The following is a 21,540-nucleotide window of genomic DNA, read 5'->3' on the forward strand; positions in this document are numbered from 1 at the left end:
ATAGCCTCGTAGAGTTTGCGGACTTTTAGGGTTCTAGCATCTCGATTGCTGATGATAAAGGAGGTAGCGCACCGCCGCCTCGAAAGAGGAAGCGCTGCTGCTCACTCTTCTTCCATAAGCTCTATTAAATTAAAAAAAAATATTTAATAAATTAAGAAAATATTTCATAAATTAGATTTTTTTAAGAATAATTTAGTTATTTGTGTTGTTAGCGGTGTCAGAGCTCAAAGGAACAACCAAGCTATATTGCAACAACCGGAAAATGTATTAGAGTCTAATTTTAAAAAAAAATGTAAATATAAATCGTAAAAAGTTAAATAGAATGTTGCTGTAGTTTTTTTTCAATTAAACTATGATACAAGCAGTACAAACATGGGGATGATCACCTCGGTTAAATGCAGCTCACCTCCTTGGAGCTTATTAAAACTGTATCAATGGATGGTTGTGATCTTAATGTTAATTTCATTGGAAGGAGAGGCCTTGATGCCCTCTCCCCCTCTCATCCCAAAGAAGAACCTCCCCCAAATCCGGAAGTGCTTCCCGATATCTTGGAGGAGATCCCTGCTCTCCTCCGCACCATCAACAACACCATCAGAGAAAGAGATAGACAAATTAAAACCACCATCATCTCCCGCAACTCCGCTCATTGACTCCATCAACTCCCTCTCCGCCCATGGCCATATCTCCGAGGCCTTCGCCGCCTTCTCCCTCCTCCTTCGCTTCCACTCCTCATCCCGACGCTTCCTCGTCCGCCCTCTCACCTCCCTGCTCTCCTGCTCCATCGCCCGGAGATCCCTTCCTCAGGGCCAGCAGCTCCATGCCCTCGTCCTCTTGCTCGGCCTCTCCGAGAACCTTCACTTGGTTTTCAAGCTGACCTCCTTGTATTCCGCCTTCGACCTCCTCGCTGACGCCCGCGCCGTGGTCGAAGGAGCGATAAAAATGCAAACTTTGCCGTGGAACCTGCTTCTTTCCGCCTATGTGCGCAGTGGGTGTTGGGAAGATGCGATATTGGCGTACAAACAGATGGTTGAGAGGGGCGTGAGGGTCGATAAGTTTACCTACTCGGCTGTTCTGAAGGCTTGTGGTGAAATGAGGGAGTTGGAATTAGGGAGGGACATACATAGAAGCATAGATGGCAGCGGTTTGGAATGGGATTTGTATGTTTGGAATGCTTTGGTTGCGTTGTATGTCAAGTGTGGAGCGTTGGAGATTGCAAGGAAAGTGTTTGACGGAATGGCTGAGAGGGATGTTGTTACCTGGAATTCCATGATTTCAGGGTATGCATCAAAGGGAATGTGGGAGGAGGCTTTTCAATTACTGGAGCGGATGCCGGAGGCATCAGAAGTAAACATTGTGACTTGGAATACTATCATTGCGGGGAATCTGCAAATGAGTAATTTTATGGAAGTGCTTAGATTAATCTCCCAGATGAGGATAAGGGGGTCAGCTGAAGATTGTGTAACTTTGGTTATTGGTTTGAAGGCTTGCTCTAGACTTGGATCTGTGAGGGTGGGGAAGGAGATTCATGGATTGGCCATTCGCTTCCATTGTGACAAGCTTGAGAATGTCAAGAACACTTTGGTCACAATGTACTCTAGATGTAAGAACACAGGTGATGCTTACATTTTGTTCCGAACAAGTGCAACTCGGAGTTTAGTTACATGGAATGCCATGATCGCAGGATTTGTGCACACTAACCAAACTGAGGAAGCTTGTTTACTTTTCCGAGAAATGATTGGTTGTAGGATATGGCCAAACTATGTTACGGTTATAACTGTCCTTTCCCTTTGTGCCCGTGTCGCGAACCTCCGGTACGGGCAGGAACTCCACTGTTATGTTGCAAAACTGGGGTTTGAGGGCTACCAGTCATTATGGAACTCTCTAGTTGACATGTACTCAAAGTTAGGAAGGATGTCAGCAGCCCAAAGAGTCTTCAACTTTATGAAAGGCCATGATAAAATCTCCTACACTTCATTGATTGTAGGTTATGGATTGCAGGGAAAGGGGATCACTTCTTTGAAGCTTTTCAACGAGATGATTGACTGTGGAATTGAACCAGACCACATAACAATGGTGGCCGTCCTCTCAGCTTGTAGCCATTCTGGACTTGTAACCCAAGGGCAAATGCTCTTTGGCAGGATGGTTGGCTTATATGGCATTGTAGCACAATTAGAGCATTACTCTTGCATGGTTGATCTATATGGACGGGCAGGCCTGTTAAGGAAGGCAGAAGAGATAATTGATCAAATGCCACTCCAGCCAAGTGCTGCCATGCTGGCCACGCTTGTTGAGGCATGTCGGGTACATGGGAACATAAAGATCGGGGAAAGGTTTGCAAAGAAGCTCTTAGAGATGAAGTCTGATAATCCCAGTCACTATGTTTTGATTGCTAATATGTACGCATCCGCCAGGTGTTGGCAAAAGCTAGCTAAGGTGAGGATACTGATGAGGGATATGGGTATTCAGAAAGCTCCAAGTTGTTCATGGCTGGATTTGGGGAATAACTTATATCCTTTCCAGGTAGATAGTACATCAAAAGAGCGGGTAAATAGTATCAGTTTCTTGTTGGGGGGTTTGGCTGATCAAATGAGGGATGCTGGATACTTTGGTATTGAGGAGATAGGGTATGATGAAGCAATTGGGTAATAGGTAGAGTGGGCAGAGTGACCAAAATATTAAGAAATTTGTGCTTCTTTGATAAGATTTTTGAATGTCCAAGTTGCATAATCATGTTTATCTCATGCTGTCAAATGGTGTCTCTTTGAGATATGGTTTGATGAAGCAATTGGGTAATAGGTAGAGTGGGCAGAGTGACCAAAATATTATGAAATTTATGCTTCTTTGATAAGATTTTTGAATGTCCAAGTTGCATAATCATGTTTATCTCATGCTGTCGAATGGTGGCTCTTTGCACATAAAGGATTCAAGGAAGTAAACTTATCCTTTGAAGATAGTGATATAAACCTTTATGAGGAGCAAGGTATTGGAGCGGAGGATGGACATGGCTGGAGCTACTGAAAAATACTTGTCGATGAACTTGATTGCTGCTTCTTGCTGTTGACCCAATGAAATTTTGGCAATTTGGAAAGTTGATTCTGCACTATTCTTATTTGGATTGGTTGTAGTTGTTCATTAAGTCAAGATATTTTACTGTAGCATTAGCAAGATAGTTTTTGTGCAACTGAGAAGGAATATTAGGCTGGCTAAGTTCTTCACAATCTGTGGTCTTATATATACAATATTTAGGTGGATAGCCATTTTTTGTTCAGGTGAAATTGCTTTGCCCTTTCGTTTTACAGCAGTTTGTATTTGTTCCTCATAAGGTTCTTGACTTGTATTGTATATGTAGCCATCGTTAGAGTGAATTTTATTGGCAGAGTATGGTTGTATGCTTCAGCTTGCTCATTCTGAATAATTAATTATTCTGGCCATTCAGGCTCTGGTATCAACTTTCATGATCAGATGGTGAAATCAAATTGATAGAACTTGATTCCAAGTGAATCTACTGTGATTCACTTTGATGAAAAATATATTTTGCTGTACATGCTAATGTGGAATTAGACTAATGTTATATTTGTCTATGCTGTCTTGAATACAGGCTAGGATTTTAATCCGGTGCCAATGGGTTGAATACATGGATAAATGGTTGTATATGGCATTTTTGAATATTTATGATTTGCAAAGAACATCCATCCTGTTGATATGGGTGTAACACCCATATGGTTTGTATACGTGCACTTGTGATTCATACCGGTTACATGTTTCATCCATCTGACAGGATCATCTAAGCATAATTCCCTTTTTATGGCATGAGAGCTTGCTGTGAAACCTGTGCAAAATCATAAGCAATCCTCCTCCTGCTGGGCACAGGTGTTTCATCGTTTATGGGTTTTCAATGACTAGCTGTGACTTTTCAGCTTGGATATGATTTGTAACTCCTGACATGCTTTCTTCTGTGGTTAATGAATTACAGCAAAGTTATCTCAAGATGAGATAGACGTCCTTTGGTATATGACAAATTATGGATTTGATGATCATTGTCATGTTTCTCAGGGCACATGCTAAAGGTTATCAATTTTGAAATGTTTTCTCATGCATCACGAGTCTTTCATTATTAAGCATCACGTTCTATTTGCAGATGTGTGGATTAAGTGATTTACTTCCTTGAGTAACTTGAATAACTTCGTTAGTTGGCACTAGACCTGTGGGTGAGCCGGACCAAGATCGTGCTGGGCTCACCCAAGGTATGACCAAAATTATCCAGACCCGGGCTCGGCCTGGTCTGGCCTTCGGGACTATTTTGCAGGTAAAAGCCTGGTACTTACTTGGGCCTTGGGCTGACCCGACCTGGCCCACCAGGATTAATCCTTCCAGAATGCTTCGGACTTGAGCAGCCCGAGTGGGAAATTTAGCCCATGAACACGTCTAGTTGGCACATTTAATTTAATTAGCCATCTCCCTTTGACGATAGTTTCTCTTAATATACAGGTACTTGACTGGTACGGCATGGTATCAAATCGTATTGTACTGAGATGATACATAATTCCATACCAGTTTGGTACTGGTGTAGCATCTTTTGATTTTTTTTATTTTTATTTGCTGAATTATTTTGAAGTTTTTGGATTTTTAAGAATATTATAGCATATTTTTAATTATCTAATCAAGCCTTGGCTACTGTTTAAAGTACCCAATTAAGATTTATGGATATTCAAAGTACTTTTAACATGATAGCACTCTTTGTTCAATTTTTTCTCTACCTAGGTATTGTTTCCCTCCGAAACAAGAAAAAGAACAGATGGTTTGGCTAGATGAATGTGCAGTTATGGAACTGATTTTTCACCAAAAAGTATGTAGGTTGAGATGTATATATTAAATGTGGGTGCCGCTACCAAGAACCTTCAAGAACTTTCACTATTATGATGTTGCTGCTAAGGGAAACTAAATTACGAGAGTTTAAAGAGAATGAATATGAAAACTTGCTTATAAATAAATTGTCATTAACATAAAGGAAACAGAAGTTTCTATTCTCACTTTGTGCAGAAGAAGACCATAAAATATTGTTACAATTTGGTATTGATAAAGGGCTTAATCATTGGGATAGGTGTTAATCTTTTGTTCTGATTTTAGTCCTTGCTAGTTTACGCCGTGTGGATCACTTTCATTTATTGTTATACATGACAATTAGCATTTCTTCGACTACTCCCATTTCCTTGCTAGTGCTCTCACTTCTCCCATGTTCTGGTAGTGATAAGTGCTAGCAAACCATTTTCGTAGGGTTCTGCTCCACTAAGAGCCTCATCGAAGGCTGATAGCTCACATCTCCTTGGTCCACACCCTAGCAGTCTCCATGAGGATGAGCTCATATCCTGGTATTCGGTCTATTTCCTGGTACTCAGTCTTCCGATGACATAAACCTCTGACTGCTCAAGTTAAACAAGATGACATTTTTAAAGATTCGCTCCGCTATTACTTGGTTTATATTAGGTGACCTTCCAAAACCTATAGTTGATTGGTCTAGAGACTGCAGTCATAGGTCTGAATATGATGTAAACAATGCCCTCTGTATCTCATTGATCTACAGTCAGAAGGGTGATAGGATGTACATGGTACCATATCTATTAGCCTGATTTGAAACCTAGGCAATTTCTTGTGCCCATTGAAGTTTTGTTTTTATCCTCATTAGTGCTCCAGGTATTCAGGTGGTGTTTCTCAACACCATGCCTCCCTTTTTTTTTTAGAAGCTCCTCTGAGAAATGTGCACAACTTTCACACTAACTCTCATATTGGCCAATTAAGCCAAATCTTGTGTCATTTAGCCTCGATCCGGGTTCGTCTAATTCGACGGGGTTGCTAGACATGCTGATTTGGGACTTACAAGAAACAATGGATTCCGGTAAAAAGAAACAAAATGGAAAGGAAAGAAGAAGAAAGTTAAAAAGGAAAGTTAAAAAACTGAAAGAAAAAAGAAGAAAAGAAGTAGCAAAAAAAAGGAAAGAAAAAGAAGAAAAAAAAGAAAGAAAGAAGGAAGAAAAGAGAGAATAAAAAAAAAAGGAAGGAGGAAAGGAAAAAAAATAAAGAGAGAAGAAGAGAAAAGGGACACAAAACTAATAAGGGGTCTAAACCACCCCACATTGCTATGAACTGAATGGAACATGGTGGTTCCACTTGGTTCGGATATTTTACCAAGCTGAAACACTAAATCAACGAAATACCATGTCAATTCAATTCGCTATGTTCCGAACTGTGTGGTTTGGATCGGTTTAGCATTCCTTGGTTTATCTATTATATTAATTTAGTACCTTGAATCAACTTACAACTTGATTAAATTGACTGATGTGCTGATTGAAAGGTTTTCAGCTATATTGGAGATCGGAGATTCTCAGGGGAACAAGCAGCTTAGGAAATTCTTGGAGAGAAGACTGAAATCCACCTTCCCTGACCTAGATATGCTGCCTAAAATCAAATCCGCTCAAAAGAAACCTTCTCTCTATTCACTATGGTTGTGTACAATGAGAATTAGGGATATCTCTTACATGTGACCACAAAACAACTGCCTGCCATTGACCTTAATCTTGATCTGCCCTTCGTACTCAAATATTTCTTACTGTGATTAAATGCTTAGATTGTATGCAGATCTATAAAAACATAGGTAGACCAGCAGATGTTATGGTCTTAGTCCAGTGGATGCTAGTTTCTGCTTCATTGGCATCTTTTATTCTTAGCAAAGCTAAAGATAGTCTTCCTGTCTTTGCCCATCTCTCTCCAAAAGATAATTTGGAGGGAACCATAAGTATGCATGTTATCCAACTCAAAGCAAACTATTTCGGTCCAGTTTCGATTCTCACAGGCGCATCACGTGTCCATGCACCTATCTGTCTAGAATTTTTGTTATAACAGGTAATTTATCCTCCTCTAGCCCAGTTTTCTTACATTTTTATCTGAAAACTACTTTAGTTCTATGCATATGCTAGACTTTCAAGCCGTGATACTACCGTATGCAAATTAGATATTACTTAATATACTTCACTAAATCTGCCTGGCTTTAAGTAAAAGCAATTATAAGAGCTTGGATGATAATTGTAACATACATATATACACATATATTAAATATCTAGAGTTAACAATATTGTTAAGGTAATGCAATTATTAAAAACGTCTTTAAAGCAATTGCTTGATTAAAATGTAGGATAAGTATTGTCACAACCCAGGACCTTACCCAAAAAGACTGACCGGAAGGTATTTTTTGGGTTCCTTAGTCCTGTATAAGTACTCAAGATCGATCTCCATGGCGAATAACCAATGTGGGACTAAACACACAACTGCACGAGTCCTCACATACTCCCCCCATTCAAGCCCTGACGTCCTCGTCTGGCTAAGGATTTAAATCCATTCAAATCTAATCACAAGCACACGATGGACCCATGGTCAGCATCTATAAACCTGTGCTGCAGTGTCTCCTAGTCCACATAGGCCATAGGCCGAGTTTATTTTAATACCATTTATAACAACTTAGGACCTCACCCAAAAAGGCTAGCTGGAAGGTATTATTTGGGTTTCTTAATCCTGTATAAGTATCCCAAATCTATCTAGAAAATAACCGATGTAGTACTAAACAAACGCCCGTAAGAGTCCTTACATACTCTTCCCATTTAAGTCCTGACGTCCTCGTTAGGCTAAGGATTCAAATCTAATTACAAGCATCACGATCGACTTATGGTCAGCCTCAATAGATCTGTGCTGCAATGTCTCTGAAAAATAATAAGGAGTGTAAGATCTACTTGCCTCTTTTGTCTTAGACCATCAAACTTCACTAGGCAATTCAGTTAAGCCCATTAAAAACAATAAAAGCAAAATTAATTTCTATTTGACAATTTTAATCAAATTAAAATAATAAGAAACAAAGACGATTCGCCAGTTGATAGCGTTCGATGATTTTGGACAGGTTAGACCTAAACATTTCCATCAATAAATAATTGGCATAGACTCGATCAGGGTCAAGATTAACTAACATGGTTCATCAATGAAGGTTTCAGGAATATTCAACCAGGCCGGGGTGATCGGCTCAATAGTTAGCCTAGGCACTGCATCAAGACTTTTTATAGGAGTCAACTTGGATTCGTAGATTAGGTCGATGGGATACGATACTGGATTCCATAGATCTTCTAGAGAGAGAAATAAAGAGAAGGGAGAGGAAATAAGAGAGAGAAATTGAGGGATGGTTCTCTCTCCTCCTCTTCTTCTTTTCATCTTTCTTCTTCTTCTTTTCTTCTTTCTTCTTTCATGGCAAAAAAAAGAAAGGAGGCGGCTGGTGGATGTGGTCTCGATGGTTCGACAAAGTGGCGGCCGGAGATAGAGACATGAGGCGGAGGGCGATCGATGGCGGCAACCAGTCGACCAAAATTAAACAAAAAAAACAAGGCCGAGAAGGAAAATTTCTTGGCATGGTGTACTCAGATCCCAGCTTGCTCGCCGACGACTAGGGGTCCGACTTCAACTAGGGACTGATGCAGAAAAGTGGTTGTTGGCTTTGGCATTCGCCACTGCTAGCGGTGTACTCGGAAGAAGGGAGACAAAATAAGGCACCCTATTTCAAATCAAATTCCGACGATTTGCCAGCTCTAACCCAAGCAAAATTCTGGTAAAACACTGGGAAAGGAAGGGGAGCAAGACGAGAAACATTTACCTTGGTCCGACGAAGCCTCCGACGGATCTTTTCGGCGAGGAATCGAGGAAGAAAGCCCAGGAAGAGGGCTTGGAATTGGCAGCTGTTCTTAATGATTCTGGTGGAGGAAATCCAAGAAGGAGATGGATTAAATAGGTGAAGTCTCCGAGTTCTAGATGAACTCGAATTGCCCTGGGACTCACCAAAGTCTTTTTCTCTGCTGCATCGTGCCACAGGGCACAATGGCCTTGAGCCTGGCCTCTTCGGGACGGCCCACAAGCCAAAGCAAGTGCAAGTCGGTCAATGAACTAGGCCCTCACAAGTATATGAAAAAACTCAAGTCAAGTAGTCTTGATCCCAAGCTAGTTGGGCTTGGCTAAATATTTGAGAAAAGTTGATGGAGACATCAGAGCCCTTCATCCAGATGATCCTGAGCCCCCGGATTGAGTCAGACCCGTTTATTTGCATATTTATTTTATTTTTATTTCTGGGCTTGTTTGCATTTTAGGGCTTATTTGTGTTATTTGTGAGCTTATTAGGAGTTATTTTTGTGTAAGGGGGTTTTATGTTAATTGTGTTTATTTGGCCCTATATATATGGGACTATTTTCATGATTAGGGTTTTAATGAATGATTAAGAATTTCTTTTCCCCCACATCTTATTCTTCTTCCTCCTCCTCCTCCTCCCCTTCTCTTCTTCCTGCGTCCCTAGAACCTCTTCTTCCTTCTCCCTGTCTTGTTCTTCCTTCTTCTCCTCTTTCTCCACACTTGTGCTACATCAACTTGGTATCAGAGCTAGGCTGGTTTTGCCCCTGCTGCCAAAGCCACGATCCAGCTCTTTTCTTTCCCCTAGCCATTTTGTCCTCCTAAGCGCTGCGGCCTTCCCCTCTGCTCTTCCTGAAGCGCTCGGACTTGCGTGCTTCTCTTTCCCGGTGCTCACTAGAAAAGCAAAAAAAAAAAAAAAAGAAATCCTTTCTTCCCTTTCTCGGTTCTCACACAAGGAACAGGGGCAAACCCCTTCGCCAGGTCCACCCCACCCGTCATCACAACCGCGCCCACCGCCGCCAGCAGCGCCGAGACACCGTCGGACGTCCTCGCCGCCGCCGCTGCCCAGTGAGGGTCCGAGCCCGCCGTCGAAGGAGCCATATCCCCACAGAAACGTCGCCGCCCGAGTTCCCATGCCTGTCGGCGCCGCCCGTGGCTACTGTGGTCAGCCGCCTCCTGTCGCCACAAGCTCCGCCCCCGTCGCCGCAGAGCCGCGGCTGGGATCTCCGCTCCGCCCGTAAGCGCCGCCGCGGAGAGCGGCACGCCCTCCCGAATCCTTCAGGAGGTTGAAGAAGACCGGCGTTAACGAGTAAGAGCCAAACCCATTAGCCCGTTACCCGCTAGCCGAGTCCGGCTCAAAAAAAAAAAAAAAAAGCTACGCACGTGACTTGCATGTGATGGACTCTTAATGGATTTTCGGAGCGGGTCACGCCCGATAACCCGGATCCTAACGGGTCTGAGTTGAAAAAAAAATTGAAAAAAAAAACTTACCTCTGTTCATCTTCCCCAACCGCACGCTGCGCCGCCGCCCTCGTAGCACCGCTCCGCCCGTGCCGCCGCCGTCTTCGCCACTTCGCCGTCACCATTCCCGCCTTCGCTGCCTCCGCCGCCCCGCACTCACCATTGCCGCCTCACGCTCTTGCCCGCGCCCACCGCCCGAACCCCATCGCCATCTCTCCCCTCCCCATCGCCTTCGCCCTCGCTTCCACTTCCATCCGACACCACTGACCGGACCCAAGGGAATCTTCCCTGCAGCGCTGCTTCCGCCGTCGCCATCCGCCGCTTCGCCACCCGAGAGCGCCGCCACCCTTTTCACCTTCGCCGTTCTCTACCTCCTCCTTTCCGCCACTGCGACCACCACCTCTTGGAGGCCTCATCTCCGGTCCTCACCCTTTCCCCTTTGTTTCCTCCCCACCCCACACACACCCTGACTCCCGATAGCCCATCGGATCCACCAACAAGCCGACACCACCATAACACCAGACCCCTCCCCTTTTCTTTATTCAACGGGCCCAACTCACAGGTCCAACCGGCCACTTCAAGGCCCACACGGCCGACTCTCTGTTTGTCCGATTCTGAGCCCGACAGGCCCCTTTTCACAGCAGGCCCGACGAGTTGCTACGCATGGATCTAATTGGAGCCCTTTGACGAGTCTATTTACTACGCCGCACTTTTGGTCGTCGCCCCAGCCCACGAGCACACAATCTGATCGACTACTTCACGACAGGTAATAGGTTTCTACTTTTCTTGGGTTTATCCATTTAATTATGTTCTAATTCTCTTGCATGATAGTCACATTTTGAAAACTTATATTGCTGTCACAATTTAGAACATTGAACCTTCACTTCCGAACCCGCCCTATTACCCATTAAATCTTGATATTAAATTAGCACACCTTAGTAATAGGACGTTACTCAATATTATTCGATCAGATTACTTTAGGATTAGAACAACCGTACTACTTGATTGCAATCTAATTTCTTAAATTGAATATTCTTAATCCTTAATTCTGAATAACCGAAGTAAAATTCAGCAACATTTAAATTTTAAATTATTCTTGTGAAGACTTGTTGATTTCTGAAATCATAATAGATTGCATTAGTAGGTTGTTCTGCATCAAATTTGGTCCTACATCATAGTTATTAGGGTTTGATTAGTGACACTGCATTTCACGTCATCACCCAGTGTCATCATTGCATGCCAACCTGTAGTGATATGGAGTACTATCTCAATCAACCTAAAACCCCTGTAGCTACCATGAATTCCGACATTTTGAGGTCTATCATAGAACAGATCGTTGCCATGTGGGATGGATACAAGGAATTCACATAAGAGATCCGTGAGCTCATGCAAAAGTCTAGGACCCCTACACCGCCAACCCCTGTTGCATCCCAACCTAAAATCGGTTTGGTTGCACCACCTGTAATCCTTCCTCATTTTCTTGGGCACCAAATTCAATGTTCAAGGTGTCAACAATTCGAGCACATAGCATCGCAATGTTCCATTAGGACCTACCCGATTACTGAACCAGAAGTTAGGAGCCAAGAGGTCGAATATGTCGAAGAAGTCTATGAACCAAATATAGAAGACTATGGAGAAGACTTTGAAGACGAACCTATAGAATTAGATTTTGTCCAAAATGATTTCCAAAGGGAGACTATTGATCCAAGTACAACCAAGCCACTTCACATCACTACCGTGGAAGAGGTAGTGACAGATATTGAGAGCCAGTCACCTGAATTGGCACTTGTAGCTAAAGATACCCATGTGGAGTCCAATCTTGAACATTCCCCTATAGTAGTTTTCCTTCTAGAAGAGTTTAATGATGTAGTCCCTGATGATCGTCCGGATGCACTTTCTCCGATGCGTGATATCCAACACGCAATTGATCTAGTTCCCAAAGTATTTCTGCCCAACCTTCCACAGCATAGGCTCAACCCAAATGCATATACTAGGACCTGGGATTTAATATTACCGACAGTTGAGTTTGCATGTAATAATTTGGTTAACAAGTCCATAGGTATGAGTCCATTCGAAGTGGTGCATGATTACAAACCCAGGCAACCCATAGATCTGTTTTTCATGTCTCATCAGTATAGAGTCTTTGAGTCTGCACAATCAATTGCATCACATCCACATTCATTGCATCAAGAAGTCAGCAATTGTATTCACTTTAATAACTTAAAATATAAATTTTTTGCTGATTTACACAGACGTTATAAAGAGTTAAGTGAAAAAAATTACGTCATGATAAGAATTAGGCTTGAACGATTTTCTTCAGATACGTTTAAGAAATTGCAAACTTATAGTGCGGAACCGTTCAAAATCTTAAAGAAAATCAGTTCGAATGCATATGTTGTGGATCTTCCTGATGACTATGGGATTAGTGCGACATTTAATATTGAAGATTTAGTCCCATACAAAAAGATAATATTCATGCCTTCTAACCTCTTTATTGATATACCTGCCCATGTTGGACATCCTGATCTATTACCTGCTGTTGAGCCACCACCTCCCAAATTTCATGCACGCAGAGAACAAATAGAACATATATTGGATGAGCAGGTTATTTCAATCAGGAACGTGTTGGCAGCGACCCGCACCGGAACCCACTCACACCGGCACTGCCTACCAACGTCGGAAAACAAAGAGAGAATAACTCTCTCGCTCCCTCGACACCGGACTCAAGGATCACCTCTTCGCTTATCCGTACGAAGGGCAAAAGATTACCCTGGTATCAGTAAGGGTAAAGCACTTGAGCACCGCAGCGGATTATCAAATACAAAAGAAGAAGGAAGAAGAAGATAGCAAAGCAAACACAAAGATGTAACGAGGTTCGGCTACAAATAGCCTACGTCCTCCACCGCTCCAAATCTCAACTAGGATGAATAGATTACAGAGATGGCACACACCCGAACGATCACACGAGATCGCTCTACAAGAGATTCACACAGAATTCCCTTTGCACAAGAAGTAGGATCCCAATCCTCTTCTTCTCTAGAACCCTAGCCTCACAAACAAGAGTCTCTCTCAAAATACGGCCACTCACCTTACCCTAGGGCTCTCATGAGTCCTATATATAGTCTCAAGACCTTCAGATGATCATAGCCGTCGAAACGCCACCAAAAACACCAAAAGAAAATCGTCCGTACGATTTTTTGCGAGCCCGAGTCGACTCGGCTGTGGTTCGAGTCAACTCTGGCACGTCTGGACAAAACTGGCACGATCTAGAGTCGACTCGACTGTAGCTCGAGTCGACTCGACGATTGTTGCCCAGTAGATACAACCCAAGAGGGGGGGTGAATTGGGTCTTTCAAAACTTTTATGCTACTTCTAAAACTTTTTGATTAACTATGCTAAGTTGTATAGATGCACAGTGAAAGTTAAACTTAGCAAGGGTTTGATGTATAGACTTCGACTTGATTAAATATGCTTGCAACTAAAGGATGTGCGGATAAGAATTAAGCAAGCAATTTATCTAAGTAAGTAAGTGTGTTAGTTAGACAATAACTAGAGGCATTACAAACACAAAGGACATATAGTGGTTCGGTGCACCCCAGCACCTACATCCACTCCTCAAGACCTCTTGGGAATTTCACTATAATCCTACCGATTACAGCCGGTTGTTTTACAAGCTCACAACCCAACTTGTTGTTTTACGAGGTCACAACGAACTCGGTCGGTTTTCCCAGGCTCACCGACTAGAACCACTCCGATTGTTTTCCCGGGATCACAATCAAACCCTTACACATTGGTTTTACCCTCGGCTCACCAACAAACCTAACACCGTTGGTTTTCCCTTTGGCTCACCAACAAACCTAACACCGTTGGTTTTCCCTTTGGCTCACCAACAAACCTTAATCCCTTGATTCAATCCCTTGATTGAATCAAGTTACAAGATATTAGAAACAAAGTTTAAAACAAATCAAAGCTTCTTAAACAAGCAAATATAGTAATATAAACAAATAGAGTAAAGAGAAGCCCTCAAACGAGTTTTGAAGATGGAGGAGCTCGGCTTCTTCTTTACTTGACCCTCTTCTGATTTGGCACGAAGTAGAGGATCACCGAGGCAGCACACGGATGGAGAGGAAGCTTTGGGATTGTCTTGGATGCTCTTCTTCTCTCTATTTCGCTTTGGATGGCCCTTTTGTGCTTATGGGAGATTTCCTTTGTAATCTCTTTGAGATCTCTTTCCTAGATGATCTCTCCCACTTCCATAAATTCTCCCCAAGCTCTCTTCTTGTTTTTATAACTTTAGATGTCGTGGAAACAGGAATATAGCCGTTAGAGACAAGAAAAAGAGCCGTTGGACACAGTCTGCACTTCCTGACAATGTTACCGTTGGGATCGGAGTCGACTCGCGCGATCAGGAGTCGACTCGCCTGTTGCAGGAGTCGGCTCGTGCTTTACTGGAGACGACTCGGCCACTGTTCCAAATTTGAATTAAAGTGCATGCCTTGACTGGGAGTCGACTCGTCTTAACCTGGAGTCGACTCGCCAACTTCTGGAGCTGACTTGGCAATTTCGGAGTCGGCTCATCCACTGAAGTCCGTGGATCCAATTTTGAATTTGATCCACTCGAGTCGACTCGACTGTCCTGGGAGTCGACTCGAATCTCAGAGCCCGAACTCCCGATCCTCTGTCTTTTGGCTCGTCCAGTCTTGGAGTCGACTCGAACTTCCTCGGAGTCGACTCGGCTCTCAGTTTCCGAAACTTGGTCTTCTGCCTTTTTGATGTGAAGCTGTCTTGGAGTCGACTCGAGCTGTCTGGGAGTCGACTCGAATCTCAGAGGCAGTAACTTGGTTTTCTGTCTGTTGATGGTCGCGGAGTCTCGGAGTCGACTCGTGCAATGTGGGAGTCGACTCGAATCTCAGAGTCCCAAAAATGCTCTCTGACTTTTTCCTTATGTTCCGCTGAGAGTCGACTCTTGCTTTCTTTGGAGTCGACCTACCAACCATCGGAGTCGACTCGCGTTCCACTGGAGTCGACTCGAATCTCAGACCCGAAAACTGCTCTCTGACTTTTCTGCCTGTGACTCCTAGGAGTCGACTCAAACTTCTCCGGAGTCGACTCGGTAAACATTGGAGTCGACTCGAAATCCTCAGGAGTCGACTCGAAGACTATTCTTTTGAATTTTTTCTTTGATTTTACTCCTCCAAATTGAATCCTTTGAACTTTAAACTTAGGCCAATAAAGAGCTTTGGAGGCCTTCTTGTGTTCTCCCAACTTGCTATGTTCCTTGCAAAATAAATATCTTTCTCCTTGCAACATAAACATTAGTATCTATACTTCAAGGTTTTGTGATCATCAAAATCAATCTATGAATCAATCTTTGGGTCATCAATCTCCCCCTTTTTGATGATGACAAAACTTGGAGTATATGCAATATAAAAGATATTGATTTCTAGAAGTAATACATAGCTAAGTTGCATGAAGTGGAAAACATATATATTTAAAAACATACTTCATGATAATGCTTTAGATTTAATCAGCTTAACACAATCAACATATTTAAATTTTAAGCTGATTTGTATTCAATTCAAAGTAATAAAGCATTATGAGTATATAGCATATACTTAGATATTTCTCCCCCTTTTTGACAACATCAAAAAGATAGTGAAACATTAAGTACAAAGATCAGAGCAGAACACATCGAGTGTGAATTCAAGAGGTTTTTTAATTTGATACCACAGATAGTTTTCTAATCAAGTGTAGGTGGAATCTTCCTTAGGTTAATTCAAGAAGTACCACAAATGATATTCAAGGAAAAATATGAGTGAAAATCTAACCTCTCTTCATCATGTTGGATCATTAATTCTTAATGACTTCAAAGTTCTTATATGATAATAAGAGCATTGGGGCACAAATACCAAAATATGAGTTTATGCAATTTTTGATACATCTTTGAGCTCTTTTAAAGACTTTCTTTTATTCCTTTAGAAAATAAGCATAATTTGATACATAAAATAATGAATTGGCACAAAATAGAAGTTCTAAAGAGCAAGCCAATTAAAACTCATTAGTGAAGTTCAAAAATAGATTTTCTAAGAGATACTCAAGAAAATTTAACACATTATTCTCCCCCTTTTTCATTAAATTAGAGGCTCTTAAGATTTGCAATTTGGTTCATGAGTGATGCATGAGATATATTAACCAAATAACATGCCTCAAGGTGTATCATAAAAATTTTCTTTCTCCCCCTTAATTGATCATTCCATTTAAGAGTTTAGAATTTTAAGATAATGTTCAATAAAATTGTCAATCTCAAAGATATGTTTTCTATAAGTTTCAGCTTATTTTCATAAGACTCAAGGTTTGAGATAAGACAATCTTTATAGAACTCATCTCAAGGTAATTAAAGCATGTCTTGCAATATAAGGAGGTTCATCAAAATCAATCCATAAAATTCAAAGCATGCATCAAAATAAAGTGTCTTTGGGATAGGATACTGAATATCTAAAGCTCCCCCTCAAAAGATGCATTCTTCTTTAATCATTTTAAATTGTTGAATTTCAGATTTTAGTGATAAACGTGAATAACACTGAAATTCTGTAATATCGAGAATGTAGAGTAATCTAGTATTATTCCAAAATTTGTAGTAATTACTCTTTCTAATCCTTTACGAACAAGTTATGCTTTCTCTTAATCTTAGAGAAAATGTATAGAAATATTAATCAGAAAATGATTCATTTGAAGCTTAGTTTCTTTCAACCGTATTTACATTTTCTTTCTTTTAGAATCATTTGAGTGAGCTGAAATATTTCTAGCTTTAAGATCATTCACTCTATTAATAGAAGTGTTTAATAATGTAGGAGAGAAAAACATATAGATGATTATTGAAATATATATATTTTTAGAACTCAATATCTTAATCATAGTTTTTCAGCAATGTATACATGAAGCACAATAAATCTTTTTAATATCAAAATAAAATCATATATTTAGAAATTTTTGTTTGCAATCAAGATCATCGAAAGACACATCATTTGAACCAATATTAGTATACTTTGAAGATAAGAAATGATATGTTTCGGATGCGTATCGGAGCAATCACCAAAGGCATCAAAATTAATTCTATTTTTCCTAAAGTAAGACTTTATTTAAAAAATCACATTTAGTTTAAGCTTTTATACAATAATCAGATTCTGAATTTCATAAAGATTTTCAAAAGAGGCTTTCAAAGTCATAATTTGAGATATGGATCTTCTACATTGTAGCTTATCTTAAATCATTACGATTGAAAACACATATTTCAAGCATATTCAGAATATTTGTATTTATGTTGAATTTTGGTATGAGTTAGCACATTATATACCAAAGTTAAGCAAGTTGATGGATAAGACAAACTCAATTCATTTTGCCTAAATAGAGATATCCTTCTCTTCTCCTTTTTTTTTTACAAATTTATTTAACTTTCAGATTTTAACGATGATTGTGAATAACAAATCTGAATTTTCTTTTCAATAAAACCAAACAAAAGATGTTATGTAGCATTTCAAACATTCAATCAAATTGTCCAAGCATGAAGCATTACAAAATATTGAGAATCCATAATTTAAAGCATCATGCCACATGCAAAATATATTATGTGTTAAGTCATGCATTAGAATATTAAGAGTAAGAATATCAAGGATCAAAATCAATTCTTTTCAAATAAACTCCCCCTATTTAAATATAATTTTGCACTGATTTCATCCTTAAAGTGTGTTTTCAAGTGATTTAAAAAAAATTTGACTTGATTCTTCTTATATACTTTCATTTACTTTATCTTTCATTTATAACTTTCTTATGCTCTATACTCTATTTGCTCCCTATCCGGTGGAGTTGGAAAGGGGCACGAGGTACTACCACTAGCCTCCTTCTTGTGCCGTCCCTAATATGCCCTACACCGAATAGTTGGGTCAAATAGTGCCGGGTACTACCACTAGCCTCCCCATTGGCACCATCCCTATGATGAACAATATAGAAAGGTTAAAATGTTTACTTCAAACTCTCCCTGTTTAAGTGTAATTAATTATGGATTTTATCCCTTCCAAAAGAATGCTCACACAAGTCTCACAAATGTGCCGAATATATTATGCTTGTTTTGCTTTTCCTTAAGATTGAAGTATTTGCCTTTACTTAGATTTTACTTCTCTTGAATGATATCCATTTTCTTTTCTTTATCTCTCTCTCTTTTGTTATTCTCAAGTAATTTACATGAAAGAGCAGAATAAAGAAATAATCTTATGTATCATATATATGTATATCATGCAAACAACATTTTCATTATGCTCAGGGATTCATAACTTCTCACAAGTTATTTTACATCAAAATTTTAAGCATATACTTGTGTATTTCATGGTTATGATATAGGCAAAGAAATAATTTAGTTTGGGCAAACCATGAAACAGTTTCTAAAAGTACAAGTCAGTCAATACACATATAGACATGATATCAAAAATTAATAATTAAAGAATTTAATCATGCCAAAATAAGATTTAAGTTATTGACTTTGCTCAATTAATTTGTGAGAGAAGTATCTAGAATTACCAATTCATTCTGCATTCTTCAGTCAAATACCTACTAGATTCCTTATGTATGAACTTTTGGCTGAAGAAGATTCTCTCTCTTGTTTGCATGTGAATATTTATTGTATCTTACACGGAGATATCCTTCAAGTTGAGATCTTTCATTTTCTTGCTCAAGGATCCTGCATTATTAACAAACTCCTTTTCTTTCTTGAAAGAAGGTCTTTAGTTTCTTTAAGATACAAAATATTCATTCAACATATAATTTTTTTTTTAACTAGATGACTCAACATAAGGTAAGACAATAGTTGAATATTGAGTCACTTTACTTCAAGAGAATGCCTAAATATAAGCAAGCACATATCACTTGAACTAAAGAGATAGTTTCATTAACCAAGATAGTTCAAGGACAAGCATGTGAGGCAATAGAAAGATTTATCGAGGTCAAATCAATTTCTTATTTTCAAGATCAATTTAGTTTGGATTCTATTTGCTTAAGATAATTATTAATAAGATAAGTTAGCCTAGTGTTAATCAACTTATCTTAAACGTTTGTTTCTATCAAAATTCAGAATATGATTTATTTGTTATCAATAAAATATGATTCATTAAAGTTAGATTGAAGTCTTGCACAAGGTCTTATAATGAGCATACAATCTGGTCTACTAGCTGTATGATAAAATAATTATTCTATCATGCTTCAATACAGCTTTAAACAATAGATCTACTTTGCTCATCCTTTACAATTTCTACAAGATGGGGTCATAGATATACCTTCTTCACGCCAATCTTCTATAAGAGTTTTCTTGTGGACTAACGTTGGTCAATGAAGATCCCCTTTCCTGTTTGTCTTAATTTGGAGTTTGAGAGAAGGTGTTAATTCATTCATCATATTTCAAACTCACCTTGCAATATAACTCTTCATTAGTAGAACCAAAAATGATGTCATCAATGCATACTTTGAGCAAATAAGATTTCACTAATTCTTCTTTTTGATCCATAGATTTATCACTATTACTTTCTATCAAAAAGGTTACTTAAGCTTTAATATCATGCTTTTGATGCTTGTTCCAAGTTATATATTGCTTTATCATATTTGTAATGAGTGTTTTCAAATATGGTGGTTATTTAACATATATCTTCTTTAATAAAATAAGTACCTAGGAGTGCATTCTACACATTCATTTGATAGAATATAAAGCTCATAAAGCAAGCAAATGATAATGGTGATCTTTACTTCTAATCATGCAAGAATCAAGATCTATTTCATCTTTTCTTGATTTAGTCTTTTAGTAGTCATGTTTTTCTTCATTAAGTGCATTTCTGAAAAACTTAATTTTGTTATAATTATTAACAAGTTTTCAGATTGTTATATGTAAAAGATTAACCATATATAATTTGATCTTAGTATCTTGACAATAAATCATTAGTCTCATAGAGAATAAGACGACTTGATATTTTTGCAACTAAAATCTTTTCATTGAATATTCTATATGCATTGCTTGATGAATGATATCCAAGGATAGACATATCTCTATCAGATTTGGCATTATTTTTCATAAGAACATATCAAGCATAACATGTACGACTGAAAAATATGAAAGATATGCAATGGTTCATTTTCCATTTTTCAGAAGATCAAAAGGAGTTTTCATCAAAAATAGATCTAATAGAAATCATATGTATGACAAGCAGTGATGATAGCTTTTTTTAAAAAATCATTTAAGTAGATGACTATCATACACAATTGTCTTTTTCATTTCTTCAAGAATTCTATTAATCCTATTTTACTTAAGATGTCCTTGGTGCTGAAAATATTATTTTTCTGTGCACAACTTAACACAAAATTGGTTTTCAATCACTATGCCATGATTTCATAGTTTGCAAACCTTTATCATTTGATCGCTTCTTGTGAGTTTGTGCCAATGCAGAAAATATTTTAATTTGAGTGCCAAGAACAAGGCTAATGTAAGCTTTTGAAAAAATTAGTGTTGGAAACAACATCTCTAGATTTAGAAATTATTTTTGTTTGTTTCCTTAGTTAGCATGCATAGTAAAACTTTGACCTTTAAGAGGATAATCTAAGTAAGCCTATGGCAAGGTCTTTTGAGATTAAGTACATACTAGCATGAGTTGATTTTGTATGCTAAAGATGGTTTCTTTAATCTTGGTATTCATAGTGCATATATTCAAAAACATACCAAGTACACATTATCATATCTATGATCAATAAACAATAATGCCATGGATAAAAACTCTCAATCAAGCATATAGAGAATTCATAGAATTATTCTTAATAAATTAATCATTTTGCAACTTATCCAATAGTGAGTAAAGTATACTATAAAATGAAGTGATTTGATTATATTTCCAAAAGTATTTTCTATATCACAAAATTGATCAATACATGCAATTCATATTTTAATCGAATACTAAAGTAATTTCAATATGAGAGGATGCAATAATAACTTATATCATTATTTCTTTTATTTAACTCATTCTTCTTAATTACATTTTAAATTCAATTCCTTAGCACATGTCTAGAGCACCCATTGTTTAGATAACATCTTTTATTAGAACCTTGGATAGCTAGACATACTTGCTGAAGAATAATCATATTTTCAACTTAGGAACCCAAGCTCTTTTGGGTCCTTGTAGGTTAGCTATAATTGTTCCTTTTGTAACCCATATTTTCTTAATAGCTATTTTGTCCATGAATTTACAGATTTTAGGACTACAAGGGATGTATTTCTGTATCCTCTTGTTGAATTTAACAAACTTAGATCGAACATGAGTAGTAGAAAAACTTTCGGTTTTCTGTTTT

At 39.0% G+C, this 21,540-nt stretch overlaps 1 pseudogene across 1 annotated transcript; it reads left to right on the top strand.

Moving 5' to 3' along the window:
• Positions 1–405: 405 nt before the first annotated feature.
• On the top strand, positions 406–3,449 carry LOC103724073 (pentatricopeptide repeat-containing protein At1g71490 pseudogene; annotated as a pseudogene). The gene has a single exon (XR_015971166.1). The product of XR_015971166.1 is annotated as a pentatricopeptide repeat-containing protein At1g71490 pseudogene (transcript).
• The last annotated feature ends 18,091 nt before the right edge of the window (positions 3,450–21,540 follow it).

Source organism: Phoenix dactylifera, chromosome 11 (genome assembly GCF_051530095.1).
Source record: "Phoenix dactylifera cultivar Ajwa chromosome 11, Ajwa_hap1_PhDact_Kaust_v1.1, whole genome shotgun sequence".
Classification (NCBI taxonomy): Eukaryota; Viridiplantae; Streptophyta; class Magnoliopsida; order Arecales; family Arecaceae; genus Phoenix; species Phoenix dactylifera.